At 44.9% G+C, this 25,581-nt stretch overlaps 1 pseudogene; it reads left to right on the top strand.

Moving 5' to 3' along the window:
- Window positions 1-523: 523 nt before the first annotated feature.
- On the top strand, window positions 524-3,623 carry LOC123041858 (zingipain-2-like; annotated as a pseudogene).
- Window positions 3,624-25,581: the final 21,958 nt, after the last annotated feature.

Here is a 25,581-nt window from a genome sequence, read left to right as displayed (position 1 = left end):
TAATGAAAAGGAGAGGAGCATGCAACCCAGACCACATACACATCGGCCAAACTAGCTATACGCGTGTGCCAGTGAAGATGCAAGCAGCGGCGTACTACTCCAGCTCTCTCTGTGCGTGTGCGACGGTGTATGAGAACCATCCGGGAACCGAGAAAAATCTTCGAAGAAGCAGAAGAAGACGACGACGAAGAATACACAGGCGAGACGAGAGCGACCACCTTCGGATACAAACAAGAAAAATCTTCGAGAAGTAGAAGAAGATATGGAGAGACGAGAGCAAGCACAGCACTACCGCAGATACAAACATCGATGGACTCCCAGTCAATACGTTCGACTACGGCGTATGAACGCGGATCCATCGAATCTGCTCGTATGCCCCCTCTTGCAATGCTCGCCATGCCCGCGCGTGTATAAATGGAAGAGCGGGCAGCATGGTTGCTACGTGCTTAGTAGCTCGCTCATAAACCATTGCATTGCAAGAAGAAGCAAGCAAGCAAACTACTGTAGCTAGCTAGCTAGCAAAATGGCGCCGATTCACAGTAACAGCTCGCGCCGCCTCGACGTCACACTGCTCGCGCTTCTCCTCGTGCGGCCGCCACTGAATTTGTCAGCGCTGCCGCGGCGCGTGGGGACGCGCTGGCCGCCCAGCACGAGCGGTGGATGGCCAAGTACGGACGCGCGTACACGGACGCTGCCGAGAAATTGCACCGGCAGGAGGTGTTCGCGGCCAACGCACGGCACGTAGATGCCGTCAACCGGGCGGGCAACCGGACGTACACCCTCGGGCTCAACCAGTTCTCCGACCTCACCAATGAAGAGTTCGTGGAGAAGCACCTCGGGTACCGTCACCAGCTTCGTCCTGAGGGCAACACGCCGGTGGCCGCGGTGAACATGTTCAAGGCTCAGTTCCAGTCCACGCCGGACGGCGTGGACTGGAGGGCGCAGGGCGCCGTCACCCAAATCAAGGACCAAAATCCATGCAGTAAGAATCTGCAGCTCCTGCAATGCATGCATATTTAATTTAACAAGGGTATAGCTTAGGCCAAAGTTCGCAAATGAATATAAATGTTAACACACGTACAGGTTGTTGCTGGGCGTTCGCGGCGGTGGCGGCGACGGAGGGGCTCGTACAGATCGCCACCGGCAACCTCATCTCCATGTCTGAGCAGCAGGTGCTCGACTGCACCGTCGGCCCCAGCGGCCCCAGCAACTGCGATAGTGGCTACGTCAACGACGCCTTAAGCTACATCGCCCAGAGCGGCGGCCTGTGATGGCGCAAAACCCCTCTGAACCCTAGCTAGCTCTAGCTCTCCTCGCTCTCTCTGTTCCCTCTCTCTCGCTGTGGCCCGAACCTACAGAGAAGGAGGAAGAAGAAGGAGACAGCAAGCACAGGTGGTTTTTGCCGGCGCACGGACGCCCCCGGCCGCACGTATGGCCTTTTCTTTCTCCTCGAGCACGAACTCGATCCCGGCGAGCTACAACGGGAGCAGGGGCTGGCTCTTATACCCGCACGCACACACGCGCCGAGCCACGCTCCCACGCACTTCTCCCACGTCCCGCGCTCCCTGGATCACGCGCCCGACGCGCACGAACGCAGTCGCCGTGATCTCGAGTTCAGCGGCTGACGCGGTCACCCCTCCTAGTATCTCGCCTACACTCAACGGCCCATGCGCTCGAACGCGTGGACACACACACACGCCTAGTCGCGCACGCACGCGACCCAGGCTGCCACGGGCCGAGCCCGACGCGTTCACCGCGCGCACGCAGGCGCGCACCGCGTCCCGGACTCGCCACGGCTTTATTGCCCAACACTCTCCCCCTAAGCCCTGGCCTAGAGGAGGCCGTTGTCCTCGACGTCGGCGTCCGCCAGCAGTGCCCGCTCCGCCGCCGGTGCCTTTCGCAGCTCCGGGCAGTCGCGCTTGAAGTGGCCGCGCTCACCGCACTTGTAGCAGCGGCCACGTCTGTTGCCGCTGTCCCGCGTCGCCACGCTGCGCGCGTCGTCGTCCTCGTCCCGAGCTCCCCCTTGACGTCACTCCCGTGCCCGCCACTGGGCCGCAGTGTACAGGAGCTTGCCGTCCTCCCGCTCGCCGCTGCTCTGCCCACGGCGCCGCACATGCTCGTCGAACGCGCGCAGCCGTCCGAGCACCTCGTCGTATGTGAGCTCCTTCAGGACACAGAACTGTTCGATGCCGGCGACGACGGGAAAGAGACGGTCCGGGACCGTGTCCAGGAGCTTCTTCACCAGCTCCGTGTCCGCCAATGTCTCCCCCAGCCCTGCGAATCGTGCCACCATGCCCGCGAGCCTCCCAGCGTACGCGTCCAGCGCCTCGCCGTCCTCCATCCTCGTCCGGTCCAGCTCGCTGTGCAGTGTCGCCCTTCTCGCCGCGCGCACCCGCTCGGCGCCGACGAATCGCACCGACAAGGAGTCCCATACCTCCCTGGCAGTGGTCTTCGTCGCCACCGAGAGCAACACGTCCTCCGGCAGCCCCTGCAAGATCAGTGCCCTCGCCGTCTTGCACTTCTTGTTGTTCACCGGCGAGTCGCCCGGCGCCACCTCTTCCCACAGTGTGTGGGCATCAAGAATGGCCTGCGCCTTGATTGCCCACACAGTGTAGCCGTCCGACGAGAGCATCGGCATCCCCATGGACACCGACCCACCCGTGCCGCCGCCGCGTGGAACCAGCGCCATTGCCGCCGGTGACCTCCCGAACCTGAAGCTCTGATGCCAATTGATGGCGCAAAACCCCTCTGAACCCTAGCTAGCTCTAGCTCTCCTCGCTCTCTCTGTTCCCTCTCTCTCGCTGTGGCCCGAACCTACAGAGAAGAAGGAGGAAGAAGAAGGAGACAGCAAGCACAGGTGGTTTTTGCCGGCGCACGGGCGCCCCCGGCCGCACCAACGGCCTTTTCTTTCTCCTCGAGCACGAACTCGATCCCGGCGAGCTACAACGGGAGCAGGGGCTGGCTCTTATACCCGCACGCACACACGCACCGAGCCACGCTCCCACGCACTCCTCCCACGTCCCGCGCTCCCTGGATCACGCGCCCGACGCGCACGAACGCAGTCGCCGTGATCCCGAGTTCAGCGCCTGACGCGGTCACCCCTCCTAGTATCTCGCCTACACTCAACGGCCCATGCGCTCGAACGCGTGGACACACACACACGCCTAGTCGCGCACGCCACGGCTTTATTGCCCAACAGCCTGCAGCAGGAGGCAGCCTACGCGTATATCGGCCAGCAGGGCACGTGCCGCGGCGGCGACGTCAGCCCAAATTCAGCCGCCGCCGTCGGCGCACCCCGGATGGTGAGCCTGAACGGCGACGAGGGTGCGTTGCAGGAGCTCGTGGCGAGCCAGCCGGTGGCCGTGGGCGTGGAGGCCGACTCTGACTTCAAGCAGTACATGAGCGGCGTGTACACGGGCAGCTCGTCGTGCGGGCAGAACCTGAACCACGCCGTCACGGTGGTGGGCTACGGGACGGACGGTGGCGGGCAGGATTACTGGCTGGTGAAGAACCAGTGGGGGACGGGGTGGGGCGAGGCGGGCTATATGCGCCTCACGCGCGGGAACGGCGGCAACTGCGGCATGGCCACCTACGCCTACTACCCGACCATGGACAGCTCTTAAGCACCAGTACTACTACATCAGTCAGTCCACGCATCATCGAGTATGCATGTGGTTTATCAGCTAAGCTACGTACAATACCTGAATACCATGCAGCTGCAGACTGCAATACATGGCGTATATACGGATTTATTTTTGAATAAAGCATGGATCCTCGTACAAACGATTCATTTGCCTATGTAATACACCACAAAGTTGTAAGCTTGTATATGAAGATAAACACTTATACTACATAAGTCCATGCAGCATCCAGTGTTGGCTAGCTACAGTATGGTGTATATATGGATTTTGAATCTTTATGAAAAAAATGGATTTTGAATAATGAACATTAAACGCATGCATGGATCGTCGTACTGTAGAAACGATGCATTTGCCTATGTAATAGTATAAGGGAATGTATCCAGTGCACCCGCACTTGTGGTGCTACCGGTGCACCGGATGACATACAATATTTTAAAAAATCTGAAAAAAAAATCTAGCACGTTAACGCAACATCAATGTATGTTGTCACAACAATTTGTATAAAAAATTGAAATATTTTTTGAGATACAAAAATGACAAATTTGACATTCCTGTAATAATGGGCCAAATCTAAAGCCCAAGTTATGTTATGTACTATTCAATGTTGAATTCGTCATTTTTGTTTTTCGAGTTATGTTTCGAATTTTGACTTAAAATTTTGTGACAACCTACATTGATGTTGTATGAGTGCGTTATTTTTTCACAATTTTTTAAACATTTTAAAAGTACAATATGAGTTCGGTGCATCGGTAGCACCACAAGCTCCGGTGCACCAGATATTTTCCCAATAGTATAAACTTGGAAGCTTGTATATTGTGAAAATAAAATTTCCTGATTCAATGAAACGGACGTTCCTCAACGTCCTTCCCTTGTCCCGCCCTTTCATCTTTCTCAAGCCCGTTCTTCTTCCTCTCACAACCCGACACAAATCTGTTAGAAATATGAGCAATTTACCATGTGATTTTAAGAACATAAATACTAGATAAAACATGACTACTATGACAGAGATAAAGTAAGTCATGCAATCTGACATAGAGAAGGTAAAAAGCATCGTTATATATGAAGTGGATGAACTAGAACAGAGCATATGTAGGACAGAGGCTAGAACAAGAAAGGCTAGAGCAAGAAATTGTAGCATGGTCTTAAACAGAAAGAACACAAAGACGTATGGAGCAGCGGCAGAAGCACCGGTCTTGGGGTCGAGGTCGTCGCCAGCCATGTTGTCGAAGAGGTTGTCGACGTCGGGGAAGAAGTCGTCGTTGGGGAAGTGGTTGTCGGTGTTCGGAACGTCCGTGATGAACCGGTCAGTAGTCGCGCAGAGCGCTCCCCAAAAATCTTATCACCCTTCTCCCGCATAGGACTCAAAGAGGTGGGGTTTCGGAGGCCTACTGTCGTGATCAGGAACTCGATGGCGAGAGGAAGATAATATCTGATGCGTTTCTCTGGAGAGGAGCGACCTCTCTTTTGTAGGCACAGGAGAAGGAGGCGAGAGGGCAGTGATGGGAGATGAAGCAAAAGAGGGAGGCAAAGCGAACATCGGCTCGGCTCTTTCCCACAACCCACAGCGCGGCGTGGTGCGGCGGTGGCGGAGGAGGAGCGTGTGTCAATGTCCATCTTGTTCTCATGCTCATACATGTGGGGAAACAACCTCACTTATAAGATCATGTTCTTTCCTTTGCTTATCCATCTAACAGGAGTGATGTGTCCTCTTTTTGAGTTTTTTCATCTTATCAAGTCTTGTGTCTCTTTTCAACCAGAGTGTTGCCCGAATTGTTTATTATTATTCCTTGTCCAGCTAATTTTAACCGGAGTGGTTTCAAAATCTATCTTGTCCCCTAAGCTCTTGGTTCTCGTCGTATTCCTTGTTTGTCTTGTCCAACGGACTGTTTGCAATCTTGTTTGTCTCCGATGTATTCTTTCTTTTAAGTTGTTCAACCTCTCAAGGTTTGTTGGTTTCATTCGTTTGTCAAAGAAGCAACTTTGTTTTACCTCTTCCTCAACCTCTTCAGCCGTGGCATCCCTAGATCTTGGGTCGAGATCCTCTATTAGTGGAGGAGAGTTGTGATGCCACGAGACCAACGCTCCAGTTGCCTTCCATGTTTTTCGTGACGGCCATGATAATTCTATTGCTTGCTCTATTCTATTTTTGCATCACATCATGTCATCATGCCATCATCTCTTTAAAATTCTTGCAGCTCAAATAAATAAACCGTATGGATCTTCGATCCATTTAAACGGAGGGAAATGCACATGGTGGTTTCTCTTTAGAACATATCCTCCAAATATTCAGGGAGCTATAATAAAGTATTCTTGGAATAAACCATGACATACTTACAATTTAAGTTCCATGCATTTTCTATCTCAATTCCTTGCCTCAAACTTTCCAAACAATTCTTTCATTACTTTCCTGAGCACCACCTAAATCTCAACAGTTTCGGACCTGCCAAACACCCACTTCCATTTCAAACTCATTTGAATTTATTGCAAATGAGTTGCTTCCACCTCTTTCCTTACACGAATGGGCTGAGTGGGCCTCTAGAATTTATTAGGAATTTTTGAAATTGTTATTGGGCTAGCCCAAAATATATTAAATTCCAGCGATCCCCACCAGATCCTAGAGATACACAAGAAATTTGCCTTTGGTTCCAAAGCACTGTTATATATACCTCTATTATAGTACAACCCACTGAAAGTATAGTAACAATGGTAATACCTCCATATGCAATAGTAAAACAATATATGGTCAAGTAAAATGAAGGAACACAAGGTAATGTTAAAATATTGAAACACATAGTAAGCGAACCTTCTGATAATTGGTTTATCATTTATCGGGAGTATAATTATCATGTAATAGTATAGTGTATCCTTCTAATAAGTGATCCTTCTGATTATTATTTCCATGGAAATTATAGTAATGGTAAGTTCATTACTGATCTCTAAAGGCTGATTACTGATGGTAGGAATTAGCGCGTAGACCATGTGGGTTGTCAGATTTATCTGGTTGTAACTTGTTATGATACTTTGTTTTCATGGAGGAGCGCAGATCAGGTAGTTCGGGCTAATTAGCGTGTCACTACAGGAATCAGGAACTTTGTTGTCTGCCATGGCTGACGGCAAAGGCATGCCTGGTGAACGGGAAAGGCCTTTGTCGTATAGCCAGCAGACGGCAACACATCCGGCTGAACAGACTATGACAAAGGTCTCTTTGCCGTCTGCTGGCGGACGGTAAAGATGCAAAGGTCTTTGTCGTCCGCTAGCAGACGGCAAAGGGCCTGGACGGCACACGTGGAAGCTTAGGTCCATTAAGAGGTTAACGACGTGCTTTGTTGTCTACCAGCAGACGACAAAGCACCCAAATAAGCCTGCCAGATGCCCCCAGGTAGCTGACACGTGGCATGCTTTGTCGTCTGCTGGCGGACGGCAAAGATGCAAAGGTCTTTGCCATTAATCAGTAGACGACAAAGCATGCCATATAGGCAAGCCAAGTGCACCCCAGGCTGCACAGATAGCTGACACTACAGGAATCAGGAACTTTGCCGTCTGCCATGGCTGACAGCAAAGGCATGCCTGGCGAACGGCAAAGGCCTTCGCCGTCAGGTAGTAGACGGTAACACATCCGGCTGAACAGACTACGACCAAGGGCTCTTTGTCGTCTGCTGGCTGACAGCAAAGATGCAAAGGGCCTGGACGGCACACGTGGCAGCTTAGGTCCGTTAAGAGGTTAACGGTGTGCTTTGCCATCTACCATTAGATGGCAAAGCGCCCAAATAGGCCAGCCCAGATGCCCCAAGGTAGCTGACACATGGCATGCTTTGTCGTCTGCTGGCGGATAGCAAAGATGCAAAGGTCATTGTCGTTAGCCAGCAGATGGCAAAGCATGCCATATAGGCAAGCCTAGTGCACCCCAGGTTGCACAGGTAGCTGACACATGGCAGATTTGCCATCTACTGGTTGATGGCAAAGCTCTTTGCCGTCTACTGGATGATGGCAAAGCTCTTTGCCGCCTGCCAACAGACGACAAAGTTCTTGTATAGCCCCTATTTTTTCTGTTTTTCTTAAATTCAATCAATTTCACAGAATTATATATATATATATATATATAGACACACACACACACACACACATGAAAATACTTTCAACAAGCATACCAACACATATACATACCAAATCATATCCCTGCCATATGGATATGATCATCCAACACATATACATACCAAATCAAAAGTCAATATGCAACATATATAGCTAGCCAACATATCTAACAACAAGCATACAATGGTTTCATCCATACATACATATATAGGTAGCAAGTTTCACATTGTTCATCCTACAAAATCAAAACAAAAAGGAAGCATAAAGAGAAGAGTAGACTCCATCAACGCAAGCTTCCTCATCTAAAGCAAATCTGCAAATTGGGAAAGAAGAAAGTTGGAAGAAGGAAGTTATAAGAAGAAGAAGAAGAAGAAGAAGAAGACTAGCTAGAAGAAGAAGAAAAACAAGAAGAAGAAGAAGAATTTTCTTCTCTTTATTTTTCTCCTCTCCTCTTCTTTATCTTCTTCTTCTTCTAACTAAGGTAGGTAAAATGCCATTTTTTAGCTAAGGTAGGTAAAAATGCTAAGTGTAGGTCATTTTAGAGCTAAGCTAGGTAAATAGGTCATTTTGGAGCTTAGTAAGGTTATTATGTCATTTTCGAGGAAAATAAGCTAAGTCTATGTCATTTTGGAGGTAACAAAGATTATTATGTCATTTTTGACCTAAGTATGCTAAGTATGTCATAAATGAACTGAAGAAGCTAAGTATATGTCATTTTTGAGCTAACCTAGGTAGTTATGCCATCTTTGAGCTAACTAAGCATATTTATTCATTTCGGAGGACAAAATGGTAAGTGTGGGTCATTTTAGAGCTATCCAAAATGGTAAGCTTATTATGTCAATTTGGAGAAAAATAAGGTAAGTATAGGTCATTTTTGTGCTAACCTAGGTGATGATGCCATTTTTGAGCCAACTTACGTAAGTATAGCTCCTTTTTATATAACTTAGGTAATTATGCCGTTTAGGACGAAAATAAGCTAAATATGCATTTATTAAGCAAAACACTAGAGAAAACTTATCCTCAACACAACAAATGCGATGAAGATCGCAACTAAGGTAACAATTGATCCAACGACATAATGATACCAAGCCTCATTATCAATGGCATATTTTCCAATCCTCTTAATCTTCAAGCGCATTGCATCCATCTTCAAGCGCATTGCATTCATCTTCATCTTGTGATCATCGACGACATCAGCAACATACAACTCCAATTTCATCTTCTCTTCTTCAGTTCTTTTAATTTTTTCTTTCAAATACTCATTTTATTTTTCAACTAAATTTAACTTCTCGACAAGAGGGTCGGTTCGAAATTCCGGTTCACATACCTCCTAGATTAAAATATCTCCATGTCAACTTGATGGCCATAATTGTCATAAATGCGAAATGCAACAAATAGTTATAAAAGAGAATTTACCACATCCGAATCATAAAGCGGGCGAGGGGCGGCGGGGATGGATTTCAAGACCATGGCACTATGTATAATAAACAATCATACAAAGTAAGAAAATTATACAAGTAATTACATAAATCATACAATCATACAAGTAACTATATAAATCAAGTACAACATAAAAATTGAATACCTAATAATAATCTGGATCGTCGGGTTCAATAAATGCTCCGGGATCAATAAATGCATCATCATCATCACTATCAGTAATGACGTGCTCATCATCATCATTAATAAATGCATCATCATGTGGAAGGCCACCTTTACGTAATCGGTCAAGCATTGACAGGTCATCCGCATGTGACGACCCGAGACCAATGCTCCAGTTGCCTTCCATGTTCTTCGTGATAGCCGTGATCATTCTATTGCTTGCTCTATTATTTTTTTGCATCACATCATGTCATCATGCCATCATCTTTTTAAAATTCTTGCAACTCAAATAAATAAATCGTATGGATCTTCGATCCATTTAAACCAAGGGAAATGCACATGGTGGTTTCTCTTTATAACATATCCTCCCAATATTTCGAGAGCTATAATAAAATATTCTTGGAATAAACCATAACACACTTACAGTTTAAGTTCCATGCATTTTCTATCTCAATTCCTTTCCTCAAACTTAGCAAGCAATTCTTCATCACTTTCCTAAGCACCACCTAAATCTCAACAGTTTCGGACCTGCCAAACACCCACTTCCATTTCAAACCCATTTGAATTTATTTCAAATGAGTTGCTTCCAAATTTCTTTTACTGGTCCCTTTGCAAATTTTCTGGAACAAACACAATTTATGTGAGTCCAGGAAATTAACTTCATGCCTAATTCATTTCTCTAACCTTTTCTTCACTCCTTTTCTTTCCTTACATTTTCTGTAAATGGAAAAAAGTAAGAAGGAGAGAAGTCGCAGCTCGGCCTGCTCCCAGCAGCCAGCCCACCTAAGCCCGAGTGCCCGATCGATCCCCTCTCTCCCCCTCATCCTTCCTCCAGCGTCACCAGCGCCCGATCCCCTCGCCCTCTCCTCGATCCCCTCCTCCCACCTCGCTCCATCCACCCTTTGCCCGACCGGCCCTGCCTCCATCTCGAGCGTCCCAGGGTCGCGGCCTCGCTCCTCCTCTGGTTCACCTCCCATGCCTCCCATCCCCTGCGTCGCCCGCCTCCTCGTCCCCGAGCTCCTGCCATGGCGCCGTCGTCCCCGAACCCGGCTCTGGCCACCCTCCAGTGTCGTCCCGCGTCTCCCTCCAGTCCTCCACGCTCGTGCTCTAGCAGGTGCTCCTCGAGCTGGAGCTTGGACATGAACAGACTCGCCGCTGCCCGTCCGGCGTCGCTGACGACTCCATGCACCAGGGTCCGCGCGCCCCCCATCCCTTCTCCCGGATCTTCATGCCGCTATCGACCAGGTCCAGGAACGGCAAGAACCCCCTCCCGTCGCTCTCAGGAGCTTGTCCTGCCGCCGCCGACCTCGAAGAGCTCCGCCGCCCCTCTGCTCCTACTTCCCCTCCGTGCACCCGCCGACCACCACTTCACCAAGCCCCGGACCTCCCTAATACGTCTCCAACGTATCTATAATTTTGATTATTCCATGCTATTATATTACCCGTTTTGGATGTTTATGGGCTTTACTTCACACTTTTATATCATTTTTGGGACTAACCTACTAACCGGAGGCCCATCCCGTATTGCTGTTTTTTTTGCCTATTTCAGTGTTTCGAAGAAAAGGAATATCAAACGGAGTCCAAACGGAATGAAACCTTCGGGAGCGATCTTTTTGGAACAAACGTGATCCAGAGGACTTGGAGTGGAAGTCAAGAAACAAAGGAGGCGGCCACAAGGGTGCCCGGCGCACCCCCCACCCTCGTGGGCCCCTCGAGCGTCCACCGGCCTACTTCTTCCTCCTACATATACCCATGTACCCCAAAAACATCATAAGAGACCACGAAAACCTATTTCCACCGCCATAACCTTCTGTATCCGCGAGATCCCATCTTGGAGCCTTCGTCGGTGCTCCACCGGAGGGGGAATCAACCACGAAGGGTCTCTACATCATCTCCAAGGCCTCTCCTATGAGTTGTGAGTAGTTTACCACAGACCTTCGGGTCCATAGTTATTAGCTAGATGGCTTCTTCTCTCTCTTTGAATCTCAATACAAAGTTCTTCTTGATCTTCTTGGAGATATATTCGATGTAACTCTTTTTACGGTGTGTTTGTCAAGATCCGATGAATTGTGGGTTTATGATCAAGTTTATCTATGAGAAATATTTGAATCTCCTCTGAATTCTTTTATGTGTGATTAAATTATCTTTGCAAGTCTCTTCGAATTATCAGTTTGGTTTGGCCTACTAGATTGATCTTTCTTGCAATGGGAGAAGTGCTTAGCTTTGGGTTCAATCTTGTGGTGTCCTTTCCCAGCACAGCAGGGGCAGCAATGCACGTATTGTATTGTTGCCATCGAGGATAAAAAGATGGGGTTTATATCATATTGCATGAGTTTATCCCTCTACATCATGTCATCTTTCTTAATGCGTTACTCTGTTCTTTATGAACTTAATACTCTAGATGCATGCTGGATAGTGGTCGATGTGTGGAGTAATAGTAGTAGATGCAAGCAGGAGTCGGTCTACTTGTCACGGACGTGATGCCTATATACATGATCATGCCTAGACAATCTCATAATTATTCACTTTTCTATCAATTGCTCGACAGTAATTTGTTCACCCACCGTAATACTTATGCTATCTTGAGAGAAGCCACTAGTGAAACCTATGACCCCGGGTCTATCTCTTATCATATAAGCTTTCAATCTACTTTTATTTGCATCTTTACTTTTCCAATCTATATCATAAAATACCAAAAATATATTTATCTTATCATATTATCTCTATCAGATCTCAATTTCGGAAGTGGCCGTGAAGGGATTGACAACCCCTTTATTGCGTTGGTTGCGAGTTCTTGTTTGTTTGTGTAGGTGCGTGGGACTTTTGAGGAGCCTCCTACTGGATTGATACCTTGGTTCTCAAAAACTGAGGGAAATACTTACGCTACTATTGCTGCATCACCCTTTCATCTTCAAGGAAAACCAATGCAAGCTCAAGACATAGCAAGAAGGATTTCTGTCGCTGTTGCCGGGGAGGTCTTCGCTCAAGTCAAGACATACCAAATACCCATCACAAACTCATCTCCCTCGCATTACATTATTTGCCATTCGCCTCTCGTTTTCCTCTCCCCCACTTCACCCTTGCCGTTTTATTCGCCCTCTCTTTCTCAATCTCCTCTCTCTTTCGCTTGCCTTATTGCTTGCTTGTGTGTTGGATTGCTTGTCGCGATGGCGCAAGACAATACCAAATTGTGTGATTTCTCCAATACCAATAATAATGATTTCCTTAGTACTCCGATTGCTCCTCTTAATGATATTGAGTCTTGTGAAATCAATGCTGCTTTGCTGAATCTTGTTATGAAAGATCAATTATCCGGCCTTCCTAGTGAAGATGCCGCTACCCATCTAAACAACTTTGTTGATTTGTGTGAGATGCAAAAGAAGAAAGACACGGATAATGATATTGTTAAATTGAAGTTATTTCCGTTTTCACTTAGAGATCGTGCTAAGGTTTGGTTTTCGTCTTTGCCTAAGAATAGTATTGATTCATGGAATAAGTGCAAAGATGCTTCTATCTCTAAGTATTTTCCTCCCGCTAAGATCACCTCTCTTAGGAACGATATTATGAATTTTAAACAAATTGATCATGAGCATGTTGCCAATCTTGGGAAAGAATGAAAACGATGATTCGCAATTGCCCTACTCATGGTTTGAATTTATGGATGATCATACAAAAATTTTATGCCAGATTGAATTTTGCTTCTAGAAATCGTTTAGATTCGGCCGCGGGAGGCACTTTTATGGAAATCACCTTAGGAGAAGCTACTAAACTCCTTGATAACATTATGGCTAATTATTCTCAATGGCACACCGAAAGATCTACTAGTAAAAAAGTGCATGCTATAGAAGAAATCAATGTTTTGAGATGAAAGATGGATGAACTTATGAAATTGTTTGCTACTAAGAGTGCTTCTATTGACCCCAATGATATGCCTTTGTCTACTTTGATTGAGAATAATAATGAATCTATGGATGTGAATTTTGTTGGTAGGAATAATTTTGGTAACATTGCTTATAGAGGAAACTTTAATCCTGGACCGTTCCCTAGTAATTCCTCTAATAATTATGGAAATTCCTACAATAATTCCTATGGTAATTTTAATAAGATGCCCTCTGATTTTGAGAATAGTGTTAAATAATTTATGATCTCTCAAAAGAATTTTAATACCTTGCTTGAAGAAAAATTGCTTAAAGTTGATGATTTGGCTAGGAACGTTGATAGAATTTTGCTTGATGTTAATTCTTTGAAACTTAGATCTACTCCTCCTAAGCATGATATCAATGAGTCTCTCAAAGCTATGAGAATTTCCATTGATGAGTGCCAAGAAAGAACCGCTAGATTGCGTGCTAAGAAAGATTGCTTTGTAAAGACGTGTTCTTCTAGTTTCCATGAAAATAATGATGAAGATTTAAAAGTTATTGATGTGTCCTCTATTAAATATTTGTTTTGCAATATGAATCTTAATAATGATGGGACTGGAGATGAGTCAACTTTAGTTAAAAGGCGTCCCAATGATTCAGAGTTTTTAGATCTTGATGCTAAATTTGGTAAAAGTGGGATTGGAGAGGTCAAGACTTTATATAGCATTAAACCCACTATCTTGGATTTCAAGGAATTTAATTATGATAATTGTTCTTTAGTAGATTGTATTTCCTTGTTGCAATCCGTGTTGAATTCTCCTCATGCTTATAGTCAAAATAAAGCTTTTACCAAACATATTGTTGATGCCTTGATGCAATCTTATGATGAAAAACTTAATTTGAAAGTTTCTATACCTAGAAAACTTAATGATGAGTGGGAACCTACTATAAAGATTAAAATTAAAGATCATGAGTGTTATGCTTTATGTGATTTGGGTGCTAGTGTTTCAAAAATTCCGAAAACTTTATGTGATATTCTAGGTTTCCATGATCTTGATGATTGCTCTTTAAATTTGCACCTTGCAGATTCTACCATTAAGAGGCCTATGGGAAGGATCAATAATGTTCTTATTGTTGAAAATAGGAACTATGTGTCCGTAGATTTTATTGTGCTTGACATAGATTGCAATCTTGCTTGTCCTATTATTCTTGGTAGACCTTTCTTTAGAACGATTGGTGCGATTATTGATATGAAGGAAGGGAATATTAGATTCCAATTTCCATTAAAGAAAGGCATGGAGAACTTTCCAATAAATAAAGTCAAATTACCTTATTAATCTATCATGCGAGCTACTAATGAATTGAGTGTTAAAGATGGCAATACTTAGATCTATCCTCGCTTTTATGCCTAGCTTGGGGCATTAAACAATAGCGCTATTTGGTTGGCAACCCAATTTTATTTTAGTTTTTTTAGTTTTTTATTCTGTTTAGTAATAAATGTTTCATATACCTTCTGTTTAGATGTGTTTTTATGTTTTAATTAGTGTTTGTGCCAAGTAGAACCTATAGGATAACCTACAGTGATAGTTAATTTGATTCTGCTGAAAAACAGAAACTTTGCGCGCTTGAAAATAATTTTATTAATTCACAGAAACGTGTTTTTGCGTTGATTCTTTTTTCTGTAGATCAATAGACAAATTGCCCAGGACTTCCTATTTTGGTAGGATTTTTAGAGTTCCATAAGTATTTTAGAGTTACAGATTGCTACAGACTGTTCGGTTTTTGACAGATTCTGTTTTTCGTGTGTTGTTTGCTTATTTTGATGCATCTATGGCTAGTATTAAGTGGTATGAACCATAGAGAAGTTGTAATACAGTAGGTTTAACACCAATATAAATAATGAATGAGTTAATTACAGTACCTTATGTGGTGGTTTTTCTTTCTTGCACTAATGGAGCTTATGAGATTTCCTGTTGAGTTTTGTGTTGTGAAGTTTCCAAGTTTTGGGTAAAGATTTGATGGATATGGAATAAGGAGTGGCAAGAGCCTAAGATTGGGGATGCCCATGGCACCCCAAGATATTCAAGGATAACCAAAATCCTAAGCTTGGGGATGCCCCGGAAGGCATCCCCTCTTTCGTCTTCGTCTATCGGTAACTTTACTTGGAGCTATATTTTTATTCGCCACATGATATGTGTTTTGCTTGGAGCGTCTTGTATGATATTAGTCTTTGATTTTTAGTTTACCACAATAATCCTTGTTGTACACACCTTTTTTGAGAAACCCACTTGATTGGAATTTATTAGAATACTCTATGTGCTTCACTTATATCTTTTGAGCTAGATAGTTTTTGCTCTAGTGCTTCACTTATATCTTTTAGAGCACGGCGGTGGCTTAATTTTGTAGAAATTGTTAATCTCTCATGATTCAATTATATTATTTTGAGAGTCTCTTAGAACAGCATGGTATTTGCTATGGTTATAAAATTGGTCCTAGAATGATGGGCATCCAAGTTGGGTATAATAAAAACTATCATAGGAAGTGAATTGGATGCTATGATCAATTTGATACTTGATAATTGTTTTGAGATATGGAGGTAGTGATATTAGAGTCATGCTAGTTGGGTGATTATGAATTTAAAGAATGCTTGTGTTGAAGTTGGCAAGTCCCGTAGCATGCACGTATGGTAAAAGTTGTGTAACAAATTTGAAACATGAGGTGTTCTTAGATTGTGCATCCTTATGAGTGGCGGTCGGGGACGAGCGATGGTCTTTTCCTACCAATCTATCCCCCTAGGAGCATGCATGTAGTGCTTGGTTTTTGATGACTTGTAGATTTTTGCAACAAGTATATGAGTTCTTTTGACTAATGTTGAGTCCATGTATTATACGCACTCTCACCCTTCCATCATTGCTAGCCTCTTCGGTACCGTGCATTGCCCTTTCTCACCTTGAGAGTTGGTGCAAACTTTGCCGGTGCATCCAAACCCCGTGATACGATATGCTCTTTCACACATAAACCTCTTTATATCTTCCTCAAAATAGCCACCATACCTACCTATTATGGCATTCCTATAGCCATTCCGAGATATATTGCCATGCAACTTTCCACCGTTCCGTTCATCATCATGACACGCATCATCATTGTCATATTTCCTTCCATGATCATGTAGTTGACATCGTATTTGTGGCAAAGCCACCATGCATAAATTTTCATACATGTCACTCTTGATTCATTGCCCATCCCGGTACACCGCCGGAGGCGTTCATATAGAGTCATATCTTGTTCTAGTTTTGAGTTGTAATTCATGAGTTGTAATTAAATAGAAGTGTGATGATCATCATTATTAGAGCATTGTCCCCCCAAAAAAGGCCAAATAAAAAAGGAAAGGCCAAAAAAAGGCCAAATAAATAAATAAAAGAAAGGCTCGAAAAAAAGGGGGCAATGTTACTATCTTTTTCCACACTTGTGTTTCAAAGTAGCACCATGTTCTTCATATAGAGAGTCTCATATGTTGTCACTTTCTTATACTAGTGGGAATTTTTCATTATAGAACTTGGCTTGTATATTCCTATGATGGGCTTCCTCAAAATGCCCTAGGTCTTCGTGAGCAAGCAAGTTGGATGTACGCCCACTTAGTTTCTTTTGTTGAGCTTTCATACATTTATAGCTCTAGTGCATCCGTTGCATGGCAATCCCTACTCCTCATGTTGACATCAATTGATGGGCATCTCCATAGCCCGTTGATTATCCTCGTCAATGTGAGACTTTCTTCTTTTTTGTCTTCTCCACACAATCTCCATCATCATATTCTATTCCACCCATAGTGCTATATCCATGGCTCACGCTCATGTATTGCGTGAAAGTTGAAAACGTTTGAGATTATTTAAGTATGAAACAATTGCTTGGCTTGTCATCAGGGGTGTGCAAGATGGGGGCATTTTTGTGTGACAAAAATGAAGCATGACCTAACTATATGATTTTGTAGGGATGAACTTTCTTTAGCCATGTTATTTTGAGAAGACATGATTGCTTTGATTAGTATGCTTGAAGTATTACTATTTCTTATGTCAATATGAACTTTTATTTGGAATCATTTGGACCTGAACATTCATGCCACAATAAAGGAAATTACATTGAGAATTATGCTAGGTAGCATTCCACATCAAAGATTCTGTTTTTACCATTTACCTACTCGAGGACGAGCAGGAATTAAGCCCCGGACCTCCCTGATACGTCTCCAACGTATCTATAATTTTTAATAGTTCCATGCTATTATATTACCCGTTTTGGATGTTTATGGGCTTTACTTTACACTTATATCATTTTTGCCACTAACCAACTAACCGGAGGCCCAGCCCGTATTGCTGTTTTTTTTGCCTATTTTAGTGTTCCGAAGAAAAGGAATATCAAACGGAGTCCAAACGGAATGAAACCTTCGGGAGCGATCTTTTTGGAACAAACGTGATCCAGAGGACTTGGAGTGGAAGTCAAGAAACAAAGGAGGCGGCCACGAGGGTGCCCTGCACGCCCCCTACAGGTGGGCGCACCCCCACCCTCGTGGGCCCCTCGAGCGTCCACCGACCTACTTTTTCCTCCTACATATATCCATGTACCCCGAAAACATCAGAAGAGACCACGAAAACCTATTTCCACCGCCGTAACCTTCTATATCCGTGAGATCCCATCTTGGAGCCTTCGCTGGCGCTCCACCGGAGGGGGAATCGACCATGGAGGGCCTCTACATCATCTCCAAGGCCTCTCCTATGAGTTGTGAGTAGTTTTCCACAGACCTTCGGGTCCATAGTTATTAGCTAGATGGCTTGTTCTCTCTCCTTGCATCTCAATACAAAGTTCTCCTTGATCTTCTTGGAGATCTATTCGATGTAACTCTTTTTGCGGTGTGTTTGTCGAGATCCGATGGATTGTGGGTTCATGATCAAGTTTACCTACGAGAAATATTTGAATCTCCTCTGAATTCTTCTCTGTGTGATTAACTTATCTTTGCAAGTCTCTTCGAATTATCAATTTGGTTTGGCCTACTAGATTGATCTTTCTTGCAATGGGAGAAGTGCTTAGCTTTGGGTTTAATCTTGCGGTGTCCTTTCCTAGTGACAGCAGGGGCAGCAAGGCACGTACTGTATTGTTGCCATCGAGGATAAAAAGATGGGGTTTATATCATATTGCATGAGTTTATCCCTCCACATCATGTCATCTTTCTTAATGCGTTACTCTGTTCTTTATGAACTTAATACTCTAGATGCATGCTGGATAGCGGTCGATGTGTGGAGTAATAGTAGTAGATGCAGTCAGGAGTCGGTCTACTTGTCACAGACGTGATGCCTATATACATGATCATGCCTAGACAATCTCATAATTATTCGCTTTTCTATCAATTGCTCGACATTAATTTGTTCACCCACCGTAATACTTATGCTATCTTGAGAGAAGCCACTAGTGAAACATATGGCCCCCGGGTCTATCTCTTATCATATAAGCTTTCAATCTACTTTTATTTGCATCTTTACTTTTCCAATCTATATCATAAAATACCAAAAATATATTTATCTTATCATATTATCTCTATCAGATCTCACTTTCGCAAGTGGTCGTGAAGGGATTGACAACCCCTTTATTGCGTTGGTTGCGAGTTCTTGTTTGTTTGTGTAGGTGCGTGGGACTTCTGAGGAGCCTCCTACTGGATCGATACCTTGGTTCTCAAAAACTGAGGGAAATACTTACACTACTATTGCTGCATCACCCTTTCCTCTTCAACAAAAATCAACGCAAGCTCAAGACGTAGCACTCCCCTGCTTGAACACCGAACCAGGACGCCAAGATCCCAAGTCCAAGACCCCCTCGAGTTCGACGATAGGGAAGACCACCAGGTACCCCTTCGGATTCATCAATACCCTCATGTACGACTACACCCGATGATCTGTCAAGTACCTCTAGCGATGACCCGAACATCTATGATCCGTGTACTACTACAGCCGTTGTGTATTTCTTCAAGTCCGACTACGACACAAACGACTGCACGATGACTCCAAAGAACATGGAAACGTCAAGTTCCTCTCTGGACGTGTACCACTACCGCCACAAGAACCGAGACCGGCAAGTCCAAAGACCCCAAGTACCACGACACCTGCTACGTCTTGAGCTTCCGTTGGTTTTCCTTGAAAAGGAAAGGGTGATGCAGCAAAGTAGCGTAAGTATTTCCCTCAGTTTTTCAGAACGAAGGTATCAATCTAGTAGGAGGCTCCTCAAAAGTCCCACGCACCTACACAAACAAACAAAGAACTCGCAACCAACACAATAAAGGGGTTGTCAATCCCTTCACGACCACTTGCGAAAGTGAGATCTGATAGAGATAGTATGATAAGATAAATTTATTTTTGGTATTTTATAATATAGATGCAAAAAAGTAAAGATGCAAATAAAAGTAGATTGAAAGCTTATGTGATAAAAGATAGACCCCGGGGCCATAGGTTTCACTAGTGGCTTCTCTCAAGATAGCATAAGTATTACGGTGGGTGAACAAATTACTGTCGAGCAATTGATAGAAAAGCGAATAATTATGAGATTATCTAGGCATGATCATGTATATAGGCATCACGTCCGCGACAAGTAGACCATTTCCTGCCTGCATCTACTACTATTACTCCACACATCGACCGCTATCCAGCATGCATCTAGAGTATTAAGTTCATAAGAACAAAGTAACGCATTAAGAAAGATGACATGATGTAAAGGGATAAACTCAAGCAATATGATATAAACCCCATCTTTTTATCCTCGATGGCAACAATACAATACGTGCCTTGCAACCCTTTCTGTCACTGGGTAAGGACACCGCAAGATTGAACCCAAAGCTAAGCACTTCTCCCATGGCAAGAAAGATCAATCTAGTAGGCCAAACCAAACTGATAATTCAAAGAGACTTGCAAAGATAAGTCAATCATACATAAAAGAATTAAGAGAAGATTCAAATATTTCTCATAGATAAACTTGATCATAAACCCACAATTCATCGGATCTCGACAAACACACCGCAAAAAGATTTTACATTGAATAGATCTCCACAAGAGAGGGGGAGAACATTGTATTGAGATCCAAAAAGAGAGGAGAAGCCATCTAGCTAATAGCTATGAACCCGAAGTGTTGGGAAACGTTGTAGAAAACAAAAAATTTCCTACTCGTTTCACCAAGATCATCTAGGAATTCATCTAGCAATGAGTGATTAGATGCATCTACATACCTTTGTAGATCGCGAGCGGAAGCGTTCAAAAGAACGGTGATGATGTAGTCGTACTCGACGTGATCCAAATCACCGATGACCAGCGCCGAACGGACGGCACCTCCGCGTCCAACACACGTACGGAACAGCCACGTCTCCTCCTTCTTGATCCAGCAAGGGAGGGAGGAGAGGTTGAGGGAGATGGCACCAGCAGCAGCACGACGGCGTGGTGTTGATGGAGCTGCAGTACTCCGGCAGAGCTTCGCTAAGCACTATGGAGGTGGAGGAGGTGTTGGGGAGGGAGAAGGAGGCAACCAAAGGCCAAGGCGTTCAGGTATGAAGTCCCTCCTCTCCCCCACTATATATAGGGGTGCCAAGGGGGGGTGCGCAGCCCTAGGAGATCCAATCTCCTAGGGGTGCGGCGGCCAAGGGGGGTTTCCCTCCCCCCCAAGGCACCTAGGAGGTGCCTTCCCCTCCTAGGACTCTTCCCCCTTCAAACCCTAGGCGCATGGGCCTATGTGGGGCTGGTGCCCTTGGCCCATTAGGCCAAGGCGCACCCCCTACAGCCCATGTGGCCCCCCGGGACAGGTGGACCCACCCGGTGGACCCCCGGGAACCCTTCCGGTGGTCCCGGTACAATACCGATAACCCCGAAACTTGTCCCGATGCCCGAAACAGGACTTCCCATATATAAATCTTTACCTCCGGACCATTCCGGAACTCCTCGTGACGTCCGGGATCTCATCCGGGACTCCGAACAACATTCGGGTTACTGCATATACATATCCCTACAACCCTAGCGTAACTGAACCTTAAGTGTGTAGACCCTACGGGTTCGGGAGACAAGCAGACATGACCGAGACGACTCTCCGGTCAATAACCAACAGCGGGATCTGGATACCCATGTTGGCTCCCACATGCTCCACGATGATCTCATCGGATGAACCACGATGTCGAGGATTCTATCAACCCCGTACGCTATTCCCTTTGTCTATCGATATGTTACTTGCCCGAGATTCGATCGTCGGTATCCCAATACCTCGTTCAATCTCGTTACCGGCAAGTCACTTTACTCGTACCGTAATGCATGATCCCGTGACCAGACACTTGGTCACTCTGAGCTCATTATGATGATGCATTACCGAGTGGGCCCAGTGATACCTCTCCGTCATACGGAGTGACAAATCCCAGTCTTGATCCATGTCACCCAACAGACACTTTCGGAGATACCCGTAGTCTACCTTTATAGTCACCCAGTTACGTTGTGACGTTTGGCATACCCAAAGCACTCCTACGGTATCCGGGAGTTACACGATCTCATGGTCTAAGGAAAAGATACTTGACATTGGAAAACTCTAGCAAACGAACTATACGATCTTGTGCTATGTTTAGGATTGGGTCTTGTCCATCACATCATTCTCCTAATGATGTGATCTCGTTATCAATGACATCCAGTGTCCATAGTCAGGAAACCATGACTATCTGTTGATCAACGAGCTAGTCAACTAGAGGCTCACTAGGGACATGTTGATGTCTGTTATTCACACATGTATTACGATTTCCGGATAACACAATTATAGCATGAATAAAGACAATTATCATGAACAAGGAAATATAATAATAATGCTTTTATTATTGCCTCTAGGGCATATTTCCAACAGTCTCCCACTTGCACTAGAGTCAATAATCTAGTTACATTGTGATGAATCGAACACCCATGGAATTCTGGTGTTGATCATGTTTTGCTCTAGGGAGAGGTTTAGTCAACGGATCTGCTACATTCAGGTCCGTATGTACTTTACAAATCTCTATGTCTCCATCTTGAACATTTTCACGAATGGAGTTGAAGCGACGCTTGATGTGCCTTGTCTTCTTGTGAAACCTGGGCTCCTTGGCAAGTGCAATAGCTCCAGTGTTGTCACAGAAGAGCTTGATCGGCCCCGACGCATTGGGTATGACTCCTAGGTCGGTGATGAACTCCTTCACCCATATTGCTTCATGTGCTGCCTCCGAGGCTGCCATGTACTCCGCTTCACATGTAGATCCCGCCACGACGCTTTGCTTGCAACTGCACCAGCTTACTGCCCCACCATTCAAAATATACACGTATCCGGTTTGTGACTTAGAGTCATCCAGATCTGTGTCGAAGCTAGCGTCGACGTAACCCTTTACGACGAGCTCTTCGTCACCTCCATAAACGAGAAACATTTCCTTAGTCCTTTTCAGGTACTTCAGGATATTCTTGACCGCTGTCCAGTGTTCCTTGCCGGGATTACTTTGGTACCTTCCTACCAAACTTACGGCAAGGTTTACATCAGGTCTGGTACACAGCATGGCATACATAATAGAACCTATGGCTGAGGCATAGGGGATGACGCTCATCTCTTCTATATCTTCTGCCGTGGTCGGACATTGAGCTGAGCTCAATTTCATACCTTGCAACACAGGCAAGAACCCCTTCTTGGATTGATCCATATTGAACTTCTTCAATATCTTATCAAGGTATGTGCTTTGTGAAAGACCTATGAGGCGTCTCGATCTATCTCTATAGATTTTGATGCCTAATATATAAGCAGCTTCTCCAAGGTCCTTCATTGAAAAACTTTTATTCAAGTAGGCCTTGATGCTGTCCAAGAGTTCTATATCATTTCCCATCAAAAGTATGTCATCTACATATAATATGAGAAATGCTACAGAGCTCCCACTCACTTTCTTGTAAACGCAGGCTTCTCCATAAGTCTGTGTAAACCCAAACGCTTTGATCATCTCATCAAAGCGAATGTTCCAACTCCGAGATGCTTGCACCAGCCCATAAATCGAGCGTTGGAGCTTGCACACTTTGTCAGCATTCTTAGGATCGACAAAACCTTCCGGCTGCATCATATACAATTCTTCCTTAAGGAAACCATTAAGGAATGCCGTTTTGACGTCCATTTGCCATATTTCGTAATCATAGAATGCGGCAATTGCTAACATGATTCGGACGGACTTCAGCTTCGCTACCGGTGAGAAAGTCTCATCGTAGTCAACCCCTTGAACTTGTCGATAACCCTTAGCGACAAGCCGAGCTTTATAGATGGTCACATTACCATCCGCGTCTGTCTTCCTCTTAAAGATCCATTTATTTTCTATGGCTCGCCGCTCAACGGGCAAGTCAGTCAAAGTCCATACTTTGTTTTCATACATGGATCCTATCTCGGATTTCATGGCTTCCAGCCATTTGTCGGAATCCGGGCCCGCCATCGCTTCTTCATAGTTCGAAGGTTCACCATTGTCTAACAGCATGATTTCCAAGACAGGGTTGCCGTACCACTCTGGTGCGGAACGTGTCCTTGTGGACCTTCGAATTTCAGTAGGGGCTTGATCAGAAGTATCTTGATCATTTCATTAACTTCCTCTCTAGTCGGTGCAGGCACCTCAGGAACATTTTCTTGAGTTGCGCCATTTTCCGGTTCAAGAGGTAATACTTCATCAAGCTCTACTTTCCTCCCACTTACTTCTTTCGAGAGAAACTCTTTCTCCAGAAAGGACCCATTCTTGGCAACAAAGATCTTGCCTTCGGATCTGAGGTAGAAGGTGTACCCAATAGTTTCTTTTGGGTATCCTATGAAGACGCATTTTTCCGACTTGGGTTCGAGCTTTTCAGGTTGAAGTTTCTTGACATAAGCATCGCATCCCCAAACTTTTAGAAACGACAGCTTAGGTTTCTTCCCAAACCATAATTCATACGGTGTCGTCTCAACGGATTTCGACGGAGCCCTATTTAAAGTGAATGCGGCAGTCTCTAAAGCATAGCCCCAAAAAGAAAGCGGTAAATCGGTAAGAGACATCATAGATCGCACCATATCTAACAGAGTGCGATTACGACGTTCGGACACACCATTACGCTGAGGTGTTCCAGGCGGCGTGAGTTGTGAAACTATTCCACATTTTCTTAAGTGTGCCCCAAACTCGTGACTCAAGTATTCTCCTCCACGATCTGATCGTAGAAACTTGATTTTCCTGTCACGTTGATTTTCAACCTCACTCTGAAATTCCTTGAACTTTTCAAAGGTTTCAGACTTGTGTTTCATTAAGTAGATATACCCATACCTACTTAAATCATCAGTGAGGGTGAGAACATAACGATAGCCACCGCGAGCCTCAACACTCATCGGACCGCACACATCAGTATGTATGATTTCCAATAAGTCGGTTGCTCGCTCCATTGTTCCTGAGAACGGAGTCTTGGTCATTTTACCCATAAGGCATGGTTCGCACGTGTCAAATGATTCATAATCAAGAGACTCTAAAAGTCCATCAGCATGGAGCTTCTTCATGCGTTTGACACCTATGTGACCAAGGCGGCAGTGCCACAGGTATGTGGGACTATCATTATCAACCTTACTTCTTTTGGTACTCACATTATGAACATGTGTAGCATCACGTTCGAGATTCATAAAGAATAAACCATTCACCATAGGAGCATGACCATAAAACATATCTCTCATAAAAATGGAACAACCATTATTCTCAGATTTAAAAGAGTAGCCATCTCGAATTAAACGAGATCCCGATACAATGTTCATGCTCAAAGCTGGCACTAAATAACAATTATTAAGGTTTAAAACTAATCCCGAAGGGAGATGCAGAGGTAGCGTGCCGACGGCGATCACATTGACCTTGGAACCATTCCCGACGCGCATCGTCACCTCGTCCTTTGCCAGTTTCCGCTTATTCCGCAGCCCCTGCTTTGAGTTACAAATGTGAGCAACTGCACCGGTATCAAATACCCAGGAGCTACTACGGGCACTAGTAAGGTACACATCAATTACATGTATATCACATATACCTTTTGTTTTGCCGGCCTTCTTATCCGCTAAGTACTTAGGGCAGTTCCGCTTCCAGTGACCGCTTCCCTTGCAATAAAAGCACTCAGTCTCGGGCTTGGGTCCATTCTTTGGCTTCTTCCCGGCAGCTTGCTTGCCGGGCGCGGCAACCTCCTTGCCGTCCTTCTTGAAGTTCTTTTTACCCTTGCCTTTCTTGAACTTAGTGGTTTTATTGACCATCAACACTTGATGTTCCTTCCTGACTTCTACCTCTGCTGATTTCAGCATAGCAAATACTTCAGGAATGGTCTTTTCCATCCCCTGCATATTGAAGTTCATCA

The sequence above is a fragment of the Triticum aestivum genome, chromosome 2B (genome assembly GCF_018294505.1).
Source record: "Triticum aestivum cultivar Chinese Spring chromosome 2B, IWGSC CS RefSeq v2.1, whole genome shotgun sequence".
Lineage (NCBI taxonomy): Eukaryota > Viridiplantae > Streptophyta > Magnoliopsida > Poales > Poaceae > Triticum > Triticum aestivum.
Note: the sequence above shows the minus strand (reverse complement) of the source record. Positions and strands in the feature narration are given on the sequence as shown.